Raw genomic sequence first — 17,564 nt, 5'->3', positions numbered from 1 at the left:
CACAATTGTAAATTATTCAAAGAGATATAGATATTTTTCGCATTGTTTTGTTTTCTAATGGCTATCTTCGAGTTGAACTTTGAGTCGAATCTCAAATTAGATTCAGTTCGATATAATCCTCTTTTACCTACGTACATACAGAAGGCGTCATTAATGCCTTTATAAATGAATTTATGCACATATCAATACATTTATATATTTTGTATATACATATATGGAAAATATGTATTCCAATATATGCATAAATTTATGTGTAAGGCATTAATGACCCTTTCTGTACGTATTACATATATCTCGACTGCGACGCGATTTAAGATTTATGTATAAATTATTACGAATAACTACTGATTAACTCTGATGTGATTTAAGACATATTATAAATAACATTATATATTTTTTCATCCTCTATACAAAAAACCTGCTATCTTTGTTAAAAAAAAGTTAAAGTACATTATATACATATAGCATATATCTCGATTCCGATGCGATTAGAGCATTATATATTTATATCATTTTTATTTAAGATCTATCCAAAAAAACCATGTTTAATATTTACAAAAAAAAAACAAAAAAAACAATGCCATCTTCCATATAAAAATACATTTTTATTTTTAAGAATGACATATAAAATGTCAATAAAAATAATTTCTTAATATTAAAAGTTAATTAAAAAATCAAAATGTAAGATTCTGACAAATTTAAATATGAGTGATATTGGTTTTACAATTTCTTAGAAAAAAAGATCAGTTTTTCCAACATATATATCTGTATATTACATATATGTATATAGCCACTGCTGCAAAGTTGAGTTTCAGTTTTCACTCGACACTGAAAAAATACGTGTAACATTTTTTCGTCATTCGCAAATTTCCATGGCTGGTACTCTGTGGCGAATTCTCTCTCTACGGGCCTTTACCTTCTTTAACGGTCTCGGAGCTTAATTCCGACTTTTCCTCGCTTTTATTCGCGGTCGTCGTTCACCTTGCATCCGGTGTGTAGCACGAAGAAAAAAAGAAGCGATCGATGCAAATTCACCCGACGCCGAACGGGAACGTCGGCTCGTTGGCAACACCCGGACAAAAAGAGAACAAGAAGAGACTGTCTCTTTCTGCGCAGAGATTCAAAGCGGCTAATTGAGATTACACGAGAACGTCTCCACTAAAACACGTTCCTTCTCCTATTTCTCTTAATAGTAGAATAAACCTTTTGTGAAAAATCTTTTTTCTCCTAAAATTTAACTTGAAAAATATATAACAGAAAGATTCGATACTGTTTTGAAATTATTCTATTATAGGAATGAACATAATGTATCTGTCGTAAAAAATGCTTTCCTTAATATTTTTAATTATAACGAGTAAATTAATAACTGCATATTTACATTGCTCATGTTTTTTATTATATTTTTCATTTAAATATTTAACTAAATACGAACAATGCTGAACACTCAATTATAACTTAATTATAATAACCGATTAATTATATAATTGTATAAATATAAAAAATTCTTACTCTATTTATTACATTTTGACATAATATCCTTATTCTATCTACAATGTTTTGACATAAATCGCATATGTGGAATCTTACTAATAGTTAGAACTACAAATTACACAAAAAATATTATTTTATTCCTTTCTCATATATTATTCATCATATTAACCGACTATTATGTTAGGAAGCTAGTCATATTCATTTTGCTAACTAAACGAAATCTCTACATACAAAAGGAAAAGCGGAGTATGTAAAGCTAGTCATATTCATTTTGCTAACCGAACGAAATCTCTGCATACAAGAGAAAAAGCGGAATATGTAAACGACTGCTACTATTAAACGCGGAATCGGTCTCTTTTCCGTTAAAACGAAGTAGAACTTTGAAATTTCCTCGAAACAGAAAAGTCCTTTTCACGAATTGCTCTCTTTAACGTTAAGAATCGACGAAATTGTGTGTCTTCAAATGTGACAGTGTTTCGATTCTATTACTCGATATTTCGTTATTGGTTTTAGTCAATCGATAGAGCGAACTAAAAAAAAGATTTAATTCAGATTTATGGTATATTACACGTTGAATGTTTTGTTATTATTGTAATCAAGAACCGCGAAAGAGAACACAATTATAACAGAAGCTCTGAGGATGACGCATATTCTCAAAGAAGCTTTTATGTGAGCTTTATTAAGAACAGCATAGATATCGCACTGCCGTATGCGTAGACAATGCAACCCTCCACTTCTCTTCTAACTCTCCTCTTTGTCAACCTTGCGCCAGAATGTAACAAAGAATTATGGACGCTACCGTGACGGATAAGAATAAGGATCGCGGTAAAGGAGAAGAGATGAGACGACTGGATCAACGGCGAGAAATCTCTGATTAAAACCGCGGTAGAATGGCATAGACTTCGCTCGGCACGAAGCCGAGGAATGACACGAATATTTTTAATAAAACAATCGATTGAATATAAGATTGTCTCATATTCTTGAGGAGGTTCTCGACCTTTTTACCTTCGTAGTCTTAAAGTGAAAAAAGATCGATCGAATAAAAAATAAATAACGCATTTGAATTTCATCAGCAATTACAACGATTCGATAGTATAAGTCAGAGAAATGTCGTAATATTGTTGCGTTCAAAAAATTATAGGATTTTTACCTTCAAATACCACATTATGCTAAACATCACACATGGAGCTAGCGTAAGAGTTTTTGTTATTTATATCTCGTAATCTAATGCACCGATTTTTGAGTTTTTTTTCAATCAATACCAGACATTAAGGAAAAAAATACGTCGCTGAAAAACTTCTAATACTCTGAGATATTTTTAAAAAACGAAAAGAACATCCGAAAATTCTAAAAAATTTTAAATTGAATTAACATAACTCAGCACTCAAAGGTTATCAAAGTCTTTTTAAGCTTTTGTAAGATATAATTGCAACAAAAAGAAATTAATCAGCGTATGCTTTTTAAATTCAAAGAAATAAATTAATGATATTAAAATAACCAAGAACTTTATGAATGCAATGATAATACAGGAGTTTGCGTAATTTTCAACATCCTAACATTATGTAACATGATATGAATAGCAATTCAGAAGCAATTCAGTGATTAATATAAAATTAATTAAAGATAAGTAATAATCCGTTTTATCCTGAAGAGAGATGAATGGCTAATTAAGTTTAATTAAATGAACTTGAGATAACAAGAAATATTCATTCAAAAACATACATGAGTTGAAGTACAATTGGCAGCGTTTGTTGATTTATAGGTACTATAAAATTCTATTTGAATTATTTTATGAGAAAAAGAATGAGAATAGTACATACGCGAGTACAAATGGAATATTATATAATTATGTATTTTATATGACGAAATCATTGTGCATAAAAGCGACCTCTAAATGAAGAAGACGATGAATATACAACAGACACTGCATTCAACATCTACATAGATGTATATTTTAATCTCGCTGTGTCAAGCTAATATGTATTAATGATGCTGAAGTGAATCTGATTTAATTAATCTGAATACAAATTACAAAGTAGCAGCATGAAATCTCGACATTATGCAACGTTAGGATTACTGACAAAAATATTATATAATAAAATATAACTAGAAATACCGACATTTTTCTACATCGAAATTTGATTTGTTATTTATAAACGCGTTTAACCAAAATAACGACAGTCGATGAATTGCTGAATAACATTTTAGTATCAAGTTTTAGTTGAAACCTCAAACTCTTTTCATAAATTTTCAAAGGCCAAGAAACTGACGTGCGGTGACTGCAAAGAAAGCTCCTTAGCTGATTAAGTTATCGCTTTTTCATTCCACTCCGAGAACTAATGAATACTGAAAGGGCGGTAAGCCTAGTATTAAATTTCATGAGATATTAATTAAATTCAAACAGAAATTAAGATATCGCACAAAATTAAACTACATGAAAATTAATACAGATAAAAAATGTGAAATAAAGTTAAATTATATAATCATCTTTATTATCCCGAGTTTGCAATTTTTACAATAAATGATATATAAACGTGCAGAGTGTATACACAGCATTGTTAATTAATATAACAATAATATTCATTAATAAGAATAGGAACGTAAGTTTAATATAGAATGTAAACAACAACATTTACTTAAACACTCGCGGTATGAAATGGAACTTAGCGATTAAATTTGCTGTCTCGTCGCGATACGCGAGAAAATTAATGAGCACTATCCGGGGTTCCGTGCTTGCATTGTACATCGTGCGTTGATTGCGGCCTCTTAACTCCATCAGAGCACCGTGGAAAGTGCAACGTGGAAAACATCGGCATGCGCTCGGCCGCCTGGAGGAGGCGCGATGAGAGGATAGTCCGTGCGTGCTCATACGTACGTGCTGGGCACGGTGTATGTCTAGCCCGTACTCCGCAAGGGGTTGATTACAATACATGAATATTCAGTGGGGCGGCCCCCGTCGCCTTTACTGTTCCTTTTTCTTCCTTCTCCAGGTTTTATGCGAAGTGAGAGCTCGGCGGTAGCCGTCATCACCACCACCGCTATCACCACCACCCACTTGCGGCTACCGTTGGCAAAGTTCGGAAACCGGCTTAATTAATTCCCGCGGAAGTGAAACCTTCGTTAACGCCGGTTTGCGCTAATTAGAACAAATTAAAGAAAAGTGCTCGGACACGCGGAGACTCCTTGAGCATCAATTGTTATTGTTGTTGCTGTTATATATTTATTTCGAGAACAACTACGAGATTATCTACCAAAGACACGAGAACAAAACGTGTCGAGTTTGCGAAAGTTTGTGAGAATAACTGTGATATAACTGTGAGAATAATATATAGACTTGATTTGAAAATTAAAGATAAAACTGTGTCAAGGTACAATTGATCGGCCACAAAAACAATTAAAAGAAAGAGAAAAACGACCAAAAAATATAATAATATTTTTGTTGCTGTAAAACAACTTTGAAAAAATTCTTGATAATTTATGAATTTTTTTATTTAACGATCAAAATTTTCTAACAGAATTCGAATGATTTCAAATTTCTGATAATTTAATTGCTTATTTGAACCCGTACGCGCACAATCTGGAAAATGCAATATCGACGAGCGGAATTTCCAAATTCAATGAACGTTTGAGGCAGACTGATGCCTTTGAATGCATGCGTATTCTCGGTTTAGTTAACCGACGCCAGCCGATCAGAGACTATAAAGTTTGGAAATGTTTCAACATCGTAAAATTTATATTAGTTTTTGTATAATTAACCTACTTTCAATTACGCTGCTCGTATATGGACCAAATTACTTGGGTTAATTGTAATGGATAAAAATATGTTGCCTTTACACATTACTGCATATAATATGTAATAATTTAATTTTTAGGGAATATACATAATAAAATTATAACGTGCAATAAAATTTAATTAAGAATAGAACACCTGTTCTCCGTAAATTATTTCGAAATTTTCATGGCGAATGCTACAACAAAATTAATCCATTTTATCGTACGATATAGCTCTGTGTCTCTCATCTGTATAATGTTTTGTTCTGCTGGCGTATAAATATACTGTAGATTTTATTGAATTTATCAGTTATTATCCCTTTGTTTATTACAGAGAATAATGTCGCAACATTATTTATGAATTTGAGCTGGTCAATGTTGAAAAACAGGTTCTTGAATAAATACATGAAGAATATACTGAAAGAATTTATGCAAATGACCTTTAAAGTAACATATAGAGCAAATTTATTCAAGCTCAAAGTTTTTAGATAATTAAATTAAATAGTTTGATTTTTTAATATTACTACCATCATACACACATTTTGCATATATACGTAAAACATGCTAATAATCATTTGATAATAACCAATATAATAAAAAGCTAATAGTATAATTAAACGACCAAATTGGCCAAAAATCCTTTATTTAATAGCACAACGACGATTAATAATCGACTTTATCACATTTAATGTCTGTACTTAATTTATTATTATTATGTATTTATTTGTACCTATTGTCCTTTTAGTGACACTTGAAAAGGACCACAACAAGATGGTCGAGACGTTGTGCTATTAAATAAAGGATTTTTGGTTAGTTTGGTCGTTTAATTATACTATTGGCTTTTAATTAAGTACTAGCGATTTTAATCTAATAATCTAAAATTCCAATATAATAAATTTAAAAAAAATTAAAAAATGGACTATATCTCATGGTGTATATCATATTTAATTTTTACAAATGTAATTAATAATAAATAACATATTTTTTAAGTATTGCAACAATTTCAAATAATGAATTATAAAATATATTGTTTATTAAAAATATAATTAATAAAGGATGTAATTATAACAAATAAAATAAAATTCTGATCACGTATTATTATCACATATGTATATATTACATTAAAAATTTTAAAAACATCATTGATTTAATTAAATATACTCGTATTTTTTTACGTTTGTAAATAACGATGAAAAAGAGTTTTACTGATGTTTTTAATGCAGCATCAATTTATTTACTGACGAAATACTACAAAAAAAATCTCTCGCGCGCGCACACACACATGTACTCTTTTTCTTCTCTCTTTTTATATCTATAATCTTTTTTGTATATATAAATGGCGATTCAAAATAAAATTTAATAAAATAGATCGTCACATACCAGAAAAAATTCAATAGAACCAGTGATTTTCAGTAACGAACTTTGCAACGCATCGGACAGAAGCCTCACTGGAATGCAATCAATCGCATCGATACCCTTTTTCCAGCCAGAAACGAAAACTGTGCAGTCGTTACATTTACAGGAAACTAACGTATTCGTGAGCATTCAGTCACTACAAAAAAATTAATTCATTTTGTACTTTTTAATTTTACGAATTTTATTTAGTTTGTGATAAAAGAGTTACGTGTTTCACTATGTCACCCGAGAACATTTTTCCTATACCCTATATACAAATACGACTTACTAAATAAATCTTTCTCCCTCTTTACTCATCAAATTAACGATAGTTTAAAAAATCTGACAATTTATTCGCTTGTCGGAATTCGCTTATCTGTTTATTTGTCTCGCGCGGTTAAAATTTCGCACGATCTAAAATTTAAGAGGAATGAATACACATCTATGCATCAACCAGAAATGTTCACATTTTGCCATGTGTAAATAAATATTCCGCGATATATTGCGTTACACGTGCATCGCTGACGATGCAGTAGTCATCGCGGGAAATAATACAGGAAATAATCCCCGTATTATTTTCTCGCGTAAAAACAAGATCGTCGCAATAGGACGTTAAATGTTGGAATTTAATCAACCGAGATAGAATAGAATCGTAATGCGATTAGCGATTTTCCATAACTGACTTCGCGGAATACAGCACCAAGGAATGTAATCAAGTCGATTTGACGGCGAAACTTTAGTCGTTGCTTTTAGTCCACAACGCCACGAGCACGTAAGCTATGTAACGTAACGCCGCTCAGAACACTCTCGGGGAAATGCAAAATCTATGCAGCAACAGTCTATTCCCAGATCCCGTTTCGCCTAGAATCTCGCTGGCTAATGCACATCGACACGGAGGTAAGGCTTGCGCGGAAAACGCGCGGCCGGCTACCGATGCAAATGAGCGTGTATAAATTGCCCGACAGACTTGCACGAAGATAATCAAAGGGAGGATCTCGGCTTTCTCGTTCTTTCAAGGATCACTGTGGTCGATCGATACCACGGTAGCCGATGATTTCCGACGATCTCAGTCAAGTCACGATTGCAACGCTTTGCCGCACATTTCCGTGGGCAATCAATTATGCTTTCGGAAGTACGCAGATACGAGTACAGCCTTGTGAACTATCAAGTTAAACGACTAATAACAGAGTTATCGACTTTAATTCATTAATTGTATATGGAAAGGATTTATATATCTTATCTATTTAAAGCAAATATAAAATATACTGACTTTTGCTAATATCAAAAAGATAAAAATAGTCGTGGAATTGTTAGCACGCAATTAAATTTCATCACTTTTATTTAAATCACTTGTAAAATTTATCTATTATTTATATTTTGCGCTAAAAATGTGTGAAAGCGTATCCGGATTCTTCAAATAAAAAAATTGGATTTTATTTCATCAATTAATGATAAAAAATCTCTTAAAGAAATTAATGAATTACATTATTAAGCAAGATAATTCTTCATAATAAATTCGTCAAAATATTTGCATGTAACGTGTATCCCTTACAAAACACAAACTATTGCTTGAACATGCGTTTTATCCGTGATGCAGCTTTTTCACGGAAAAATGTTATTGTCGCCAATCGGTAGCACGTTCGCAGTCGTAGATCGATCTGTTGCAATCCGATTATAGGTACACGTATCGTCGAGCTTGCACTCGATGTGTACATTTGTTGTTGAGTTTGTAAAATGAATCTTTTGATGGCGCGATTATTTTCCGCGAAAAGATGAATGTCAAGGCTTATAGTCGGATATAACATTGTTGTTATACAAGAACATGCTTGAAACTGTGTGCTAGTTATGTAAAAAATGTTGACAAATATTAGAAAAGAAACTCATTCAAAGTATTATATTATTTCAATCGTTACTTCAAAGCAGTAGTTGAAAGACAGATTTATTTTAGAAATAAGAACTCGACGAATGCTACAATTTGTACGTGATTATTAATTTCATCTGAGTAAATTATTTTTTGTCTCTCTTTTATCTTTTGACGGAACGCTATCAAACTTTTCTCTTTATTGGCACGAACTCGCAGTAGATAAATAAATTGACTTTGAATTTAATATCGATAGTAAATTTTACGTAAAAGTTATAAAGAGTTTTATCCACACGATATTAAATGCGAATCTCAAAGTTCAAGATATTTAAATAAAGTGTAAAGTCTAAAGAAAAAATAGTAGTTACGTTAATACATAAAATATTTTTTGCATTATGCATTATTCTCTATATGTGTGTGTGTGCTGTCAGAAATGCATAGAATACATTTGTAATTTGTTGACGTAAAGTTTTATTAAATCAACATAACTTGTGATGTTGATTTAATAAATGAATAAAACTAAACTTTCAGAAAGAAATAGAAAAAAGGGAAAATTAAAGCAGATACAAATTATTTTTTCTCGGTAAATAATTCTTCTAAATTTTTATATTTTTTCTTAAAGTTATAGATAGATAAAGTTATTCTGAAAAAACGTACTGAAATTGTATTATCGTGACGACTATCAATAAAATTAATGCGAGACCCGTGAAAAAGAGTAATGAAATAGCGAGGGATAAGGGAAGTTGTGGCCAACAATATCAAAGAAACGAAAACCTAGGAAGAACTAAAACTCTTGCGCGAGAAACAGGACGCAGTAGACTTTTGGTCAACAGAGAGTCCGCCAACAAATCTCTCAAAATAACGACACGTTCGTGAGTAAGAGCAACGGTTGTGATTGAGTAGCGAGAGACAAGTTCGCTTTTATGACTGACAGTTGTGGCGTTCACCAAAGTACTTTCTGACAAAAGAAACTTGAAGAAGCGAGAAAAGTATTTTGTACCGTTCTTTAAATCTCGTACAAACAATGCACTAGAAAGAGAAATAAAATCGAACTTTGGAAAGAAAAAGTCGCGAGCCCTTTTTACTCTGTCAACTTTGGTGGAATCGATAAAACAAAAATGCAAGAACAAAGATATAAATGTAACTTCATTGTATAATTGAGAATCAGCAAAAATGTTTGTTTCTGATAAAGTTAAAAAAGTGCATGCATACTTGTACCGTACGTACTTGAAAAATAATAAAGAAATTAAGAAATATAAAAGTAGGCAATTAAGAAATGGAATCGTACAATTAAGGTAAAAATAAATTTCTCATTGCGAAAGAAAAGAAATGATGCACAAATTGGAGATATAAAAGAACGAGAACTAAAAAGAAACGAGATTCAAGAATCGATGAAAGCATGAAGCGTGAGAGTTGACGATATGGAAAGAGCGGAGAGTGGGCTGGGCCGGAAATAAAACAGGCACGTGAGTTTCAAGAGGCGGCGAACGACCAACGGCGGATTTCTGTCCCCGAGATAACGATATACCCTCGGGAAACAGAAGGGTAGAGATGAGCGAGTTTCCTTCGTGAAGGTAGACCGGGAATAGAGAGGCGCGCCGCGACTTGTTCTTTTTTCGAATGAGGAGAAAACACGCTCGATGGATCGAGTATCCTGTTCGAGAGGCTAAATGAGTACGGACGTCGTGGCGTCTGCTCGAGCCGTAAACTACCCTGGTCGGTCTGGCTAGAAGAGCGCCATTAGAGCGTCACGTATCTAGGAAATCGAGCTACAAGTGTCTACAAGTCTGTCGATACCAATGTCTTTTTCTTTCGATGTCGTTCACCCGTGCTGGGCGTTTAACAAAATGGATTGCACTTTGCTCAAGAAAATACATCAAATATATTAATAATAAATAATTATTAATCTTATTTTAATAACGTAGCGAAATCGATGAGAAAAAAAGATATATTTTCATATAATTACTGTATAATTATAGATATTAAGAAACATCAATTGTTATTAAAATTTATAAGAGAATTAGCACTACAACATTTACTCATTTTGGTTACATTTATAATGTAAAAATTTACAATGAACAAATACGTAAATAATTTAAAATAACTTTTTATTAAAATATATTATCTGAATAATATTAAATAAATATTTAATTAATAATATTAAATAAAAATTTTATGTTAAAATTTCTAAAAATTCAGCAAAGTTATTCCTACTTTAATATAACTTTCTAGTGATGAATAAAATTTTCCTGATTTTTTCGATAAACAATTTTTAAGACATGATTGTACATACTATTCTTCAGTTAAGATGTGAAAATAAAAATTATTAATAGTGCATTTTCATTGAAATCGTATACTTTCCAAGAAAAAAGCAAAGAAAATATATGAGCATTGGTATTTCGTTTGTGCGTAGTATATAACACTTAACGTTTTAACGGCATTAAAAATAATCAAATAACGAAACTCTGAATCTCAAAAAATAATATTTTAAAGTTTAAAAAAGTGACACCAATGAATTAAAAACTCTAAACTATTGATGATGTCCGCTATCCACACATTATCCATTTCCAAACATTTCTTCTTGATTAACCCGTTCAATACGAGCCCGTTTTCCTCTCCGTGAAATATTTATCGCCATATGGCACGGTCGGTCGAATCTAAATTGCAAATTCGCCACTGAAAAAGCATCGTCGTTTTTGACTCTGTATATTTGGATATACGTCTCTGGAGAGTGATACATGTAACGTATCCCGTTGAGCATTAGTGTCTAAAGGCTTCCTGATTAATTAGCTAAGTTTTGCAATAACTGTCAATGTTTTAGAAAAAATTAACATCCCCGATTATTTAATTTTTTCCAGTAAACTAAGTGCACCTGTATCTATTACGTAAGATTATATATAAATATGACATTTGCATACAAATGACATTTACATACAAATACACAGACATGATAATGAATTTAATATGCGTTCTAATGAGATTTGCTATTAGACAATCAATGTGCATTAATTATAATCAGGAAAGCGCCGCAATTTAATCAATCAATTATGCAACTCCGTAACTGAGAACCAACAGGAAGATAGAGCGGCGTTATGTAGGCATGCTTTGGAAACTTGTTAATGAGCTAGCGAGACACCTTTGTCAATTAAGATGTTTTAAAGTTGCCTACATAGCCCTTCGATGTCATTAACATTTCTAGACATTAATAAATAGATAGATATTTTTAATCTCTGTGATATGAAAGCTTATTTAAATCTAAGTTACATAATTATTAAGCATTTTATATGAAAAATGAATCATGTATAATGCAAAAATTAAACATTTACAAAATTAATTATACAATTAATATTTGCTGCAACATTTTTGATTTTAATAAGCGATGAAATTATCACTTCACTAAACTGTTGTCACATAGACTTAATCTATCAATTTAATACTATTAGGTCAATTAATCGTTGATTGCGCGCGATGGCTGGCCAATTTGTTCGTGATGTCGCGTGAACGCCTAACAAGATAATACTGGCGTGCCAACGAGAAGTTGATAAACATTAAACGCTCGTAAAACGTAATCCTCCATTGGATGCTGTACGTTCATCCGAATGACAATGAGATTCGCTAATTCATCGCGGTGTTTTATACGAAGCGCTTCACATTTTGCGCGCTATTATTTCATTGCACACGATATTGTAGCAACTAAAAATAATCAGTTTTTTATACATATTGCCTCTCGTTGATTACATTAAAACTGCAAGAAAATCATTTGCATATATGACTTGTATTATAAAGAAAAACCTCGTATTCGCCATATTGTAATATGATGGAAATGTATATGTATATGCATAAATTTTTACGCATAACTAAAGAGTAAAGAATAAAATTAATTCTTTCTGAAAATTTTTTGTATTTTTTTCTCGACTAAATAAGATATTATCGATTTTTCTCAGATTTAGCGCAGCAAACACTTTGCGATAATAAACTAATTTATTTTTGTTCATACATTTTCGCGCGGGTTTCACAACTGTTTTCGTTTTATATGCGAACGAAATATACATATATATTTTCAAACATTAATGTAAAAACGCTCACTCTTGCAGATAGTATAATATAGCCAATTTCTCAATTTCCATCGTCAATGTTTTTTCAAATAACATGTAGAAATTGCGGTATAGAATAACGATAGCAATCATTTGATCTTATCTATTTTCAATATGTCCATGTCAAGGTTCGACTATTTTTGTACACTAAAATTACATTTGTAAGAAACCAATAATTAAACACAAATGAAGAAAATATTTTTTATTCATGTCTCTAAATGCTATCTAAATTATTAAAAGAGATTAACTTAATACGACCGTTGCTAGATGTATATATCGCATTAAATTGTTTACCCAGCGTTCATGGCAGAAGCTAGCATACTCCGGGAGAATAAAAGTAACCAACAAGAGATGGCTCTCGTATTGTAACGTTAAAGCCGCTACGCTACTCCACTACCGCATAGCAACAGAAAATAGTCCGAAATAAAAATAAAAATAAAATGTGTCGCTCTAAAGTTACAATGGACTGCGGAGGGTTGAAACGTAAAAAAAATAGAGCAGCAAAATAAAATATAGTCCGTTGGAGTTACAGAATAGGTAGAATAAAGTATGAAAACACGCATTCGTTATATTATAAAACTGACAGAGATGTTTTATTTTTCAATTTCGCTTCAATTACTGTGATTATTGTAACACATGTGGAAACAATGTAACATAAGAACCGCACTTTAATGCTTAATTAAAATACGAATACTGTGGATTTTTATGGATCTTTTCAACTACAAGCTTTAAGCTTTGTTAGAAAATGACAGTGTCAGTAAAACACGATATTCGTGTTGTTTTAAGTGATTAAAGCGATGACACGAAACAAATCTCGCGGTACAAAACGACGCTTTTAACTGACATCTTGTGATTGTAAAAGAAAAGTGTAATGTCATTCCCAATTTGCAGTAAACTATAAAAATTTTAAATATGAAGAAATACTCGACATAGTAAAACTTTGGATCAAGGTGCTCTTTTAATATCGCGAGTTGTAGTTCTATCAAAGTTCTTGATGTAAAATATATATATATATATGTATATTATGCGGAAAATAGTTTGAAGTAATAATAAGACATTTAACTTAATAAATATCTCAAAGTAGAAAATCATAACTTTTAATGTACAATATGCAAATTTAAATCAATATAAAGAGAAGATTTACAATCGTCTATTTTTCAATTAATAATAATAATAATTATCAACGCATGACTGAAGGCCACTCAATAAATGCTCTTAATTTATAACTACTAGAGAGCTAGATAAAGATACTTTTTACACATTTTATTGCAATAATTAAAAGATGTTTTTATAATTTAAAATATTTTTTATGCAAACGAAAATAAAAAAATTAAATTATATATTTACGACAAAAATCAATAAGAAAAAATATTCAACTTGGAAAAAGCACATTGCCTCAAAGAAAATACACACGTAGAAAATATTTTGTCGTGAATTCTCTCAGCACAGTTTAGGTATTCGTACACGAATATGCGACAATAAAAAGGTCACGAGACCAGCAATTGGTTGGCATATTAGTTCATCGTTCATTCTGACGCGCCTTTGCTCTGTTACGCGTTTCGGAATATTGCCGTTATAAATCGCTGTCCGATCGGCCCCGTGTCGCGATTGCATTATAAAACGCCGACAAATTAATTCCAATCCCGTTGGGGAAGTCGTTCGACGACTACTCGAAACGTAAAATCGAACGAGAATCGACACGTACGCTGTCGCCTATGGCGCCTTCGCTGCACGATATATATATCGTGCGCACACTTCGAGAGAAAATCTCGCACCCACACTTGGGCGCGCTGACATTAATTATCTCCGTGTGGTTATTGAAATAGGGATTTATAGCCAAGAGAAATTCTACTATCTGCATCATTCTCTTCTGTCCGCTATATCTGATCATTATATAGAATATGCCGGAGAATTGTAGCTGTAATTCGATTTCCTTGCGCGAAGATATCGAAAAAGCGAAATTAAACCGATATTTGAAATACAGTTTTTATTTTCGGATAATTGTAATAAGAATATGATAGTGACGGTTCAAAGAATGTGTATTTTTCAATTCTATTTTTGATATGCACTTTTATCTGTGGAAATGATAAAACAGAAATTCGCTCCACAAAACACTCTACGAAAAATTGGCTTTTCGAAATGTTATAAATTAAATGCCAACTGTGGAGAAAAATGTCACAAAATAAAGTAAATCCAAAATCATATTATCGCGCGCGTAATATTGATATCCAATGTCAAACGAACATAGCGAAGATTTTTAACCCCATCGTTCGTGAACGCCAATGTCGTAAAAGGTAGCAGCTTGCGCGCAGGTTGCGTCGTTGAAAAACGTTTATGTTCTTCTAAGGCTTTAATTTCTGCTGCACCGGAATGACATTAAAGCGACATTTGACGTAGGACGACCATTCGTGTTGTAATTGGTTAACTTTACTTTTGCGAACTCTTGATCTTTAAAATCCGCTCGAAGAACTCAATTAAAAATCTGTATGATATGTATTATAAACGAAATCGCGATATGTGTTTAAATCCTAATGGAAAATATTGCCTATCAAACCACTCGTGCTTAAAGTTTAGATTACACGAAACAAAATTTCAAATTCCTTAACATTTATTTATCAAATTTAACCGAATATTTTTTATTTCATAAATCATAAATAATCGAACTCAAATAATTTTTAATAATTGCTTCAAAGTAATAAGGTAAGTCCGGATGATGGTCAAAGTTTTTTCCTAATACTCTCAATTTAAAACCTTTATGATTAAAACCATAAAATTAAATTGAAAATAAACTTTAATTCTTTCTCCTTATAATTAACGAAATAAATTCTTCTGATAAAAAAATTTCTGATAACATAAAGAAATATTGTCATCTGATAAATAATTCTCTGCAATTTTTTCGTTGGTCATTTCTTCCGTATGGCTATTCCTCTCCCGAATTACTCTACCTGTTTTAAAAGTTTTATACAAAAAAGCAAATCGTAATTTAATAGCTTGCAATGCATTTTAATAACTCATAATTCACAAAAATTATACGTAAAGTTCTGCCTGTTAAAATGACCACAGTGTTGAATATTATTTCGATTATCCAAAATAATAAAATTCTTATATTAAATTTTAGCTCGACAAAAAACTGTTGACTTAATAATCTTGTATAATCAAATTGTGAATTGTAAACAGTAAGTAAAAAAAAGTTAAAAGGGATAAAAGTAATATTAATGAATCTAATAATGACAAAGCTTGCTACAATATTAAAATAAACAAACGGATAATCGAGTAATTAGAATGAGGACTAATTTATTGTACGACGACTTTCATTTGTAACTTTCAAGTACAGCCGCGATTTATCGTACACCTTCAATTGCCATCTAAACTGCAAGAAAGTAAATTTCTCATCTATCGAAAGAATCCGTTGAAAACACAGTGATTCGGTATTTTCTTCGAACCAATAATGGTTGCCGAGCATTCTTTGCAACGTTCGTCCGGCGACCGGCTGTTATCCAACCGAAGATTTCTACCGCTTCCGTTTCTCGATTTATCCGGCTAATTTTGTGAATTAATGGCGTCCGCTGTGTCGAAATCGACAAATTACATTGTTTAAATGCCCCTTCGTCAAGCTGTCTTTCCACGTCAATTCTTTTCTCGAGAGTCAGTTCCACAAAGTTATCTCGATTCCAGGATAGAAATCTTTGTCCCAGCCAATTACTTTTTTAACATCGTAATTTTCATCGCGCTTTTCTTTCCTCGTGCAAAAGTTCGTGTACGTAAAATTTTCAAAATCTTTATCATTAAAAAAATGAACATTCTAAGTGCTATATATAAATCATGTTAAAATACATAAAAATTTAATTTAAATTTTATAATTGTTTTAATTATACAAGTAAGTACGGTGGTCGTGCGCGCATAAATAATGAGAAATTGAAGTTAGTTAAATAAAATAATAGATAAATTTAAATTACATTCATTAAAAAATAATTATTATATAATAAAATTATGAAATATGAAGATAAAAAATAATCGTAAAAGTAAAAGTAATAAAAATTTAAACCGCAAATTATAAAAATGCTCGACAAAAATATTCAAAAAATATGTATTTACAAAATAAATTTAATGTAAAAATAAGATTAATAAAATGTGTCACATAAATTTAAGAAAAGTAATAATGTATTTTTGATAAAAGTCTTAATTTTCTTGAAGAAAATAGCGACAATTTTTCATTTCGGGAAAATTGTCAAAGAACATATCTCTAATCTTCTTCATAAATTATTTTATCAAGCAAAGTGCTGCATTCAGTATAATTTATTGTCACTATTATGTCAGGAAATTATTTCACATAAAAGCTAGAGAGGAATTTTATTGACTAAATTGAAGTTAATAATTAAATCGTCTTTTCTCTTAAATGTGTAACTATTTTAGGTAGTACGCTTTTGCATTACGTTATAACTTGCCGTATAGCTTTCAAAACTTAACATATTTTATATATGTATCTTTTCACTAAAAATATTCATTTATTCGAAAAACGTACATGTATCTAAAAAAAGTACTTATTAAAAACAGATGTTTCCTTATAAATCCCACAAAATCCATTATTTCATAATTTGTTAAATAATAATGTTAATTTTTCAATATAGAGGGAAAAAACATCATTAACGTTCCTCTTATATCTATAGATGCAACAAATTATCTAAGCAGAAATTCTAAAATCATTTGTACTCCATCACTTTTGCATTTTAAATTAATTAATTTTCCTCTCTATCGTGAAATGATAATCTTTTTATCTGTTTAAAAGTTCTTTTCATAGAACTATTCTACATACGTTCGTCTGGCCTTAATATTTTATCGATATTCCAGTTTCTCGCATGAAAAACAGATAGATGGAATGAGAAATGCATTGTCATAGAGTGGCAAGGTAGACGTAACGGTCTACCTTGGTCAATGGGACAGGGTTGCTTCCA

The 17,564-nt window shown here is 31.2% G+C and overlaps 2 protein-coding genes across 11 annotated transcripts in view; both read right to left on the bottom strand.

The window, feature by feature from the left end:
- Positions 1–17,564, bottom strand: part of LOC140667379 (dystrophin, isoforms A/C/F/G/H) — a 433,980-nt gene that overhangs the window by 180,704 nt on the left and 235,712 nt on the right. The gene's annotated exons all lie outside the window — the stretch shown is intronic.
- Positions 1–17,564, bottom strand: part of LOC140667381 (uncharacterized) — a 78,751-nt gene that overhangs the window by 13,705 nt on the left and 47,482 nt on the right. The window lies entirely within an intron of this gene.

The sequence above is a fragment of the Anoplolepis gracilipes genome, chromosome 7, assembly GCF_047496725.1.
Source record: "Anoplolepis gracilipes chromosome 7, ASM4749672v1, whole genome shotgun sequence".
Classification (NCBI taxonomy): domain Eukaryota; kingdom Metazoa; phylum Arthropoda; class Insecta; order Hymenoptera; family Formicidae; genus Anoplolepis; species Anoplolepis gracilipes.
The sequence above is the reverse complement of the archived record's forward strand: the minus strand, read 5'-3'. Positions and strand labels throughout refer to the sequence as shown.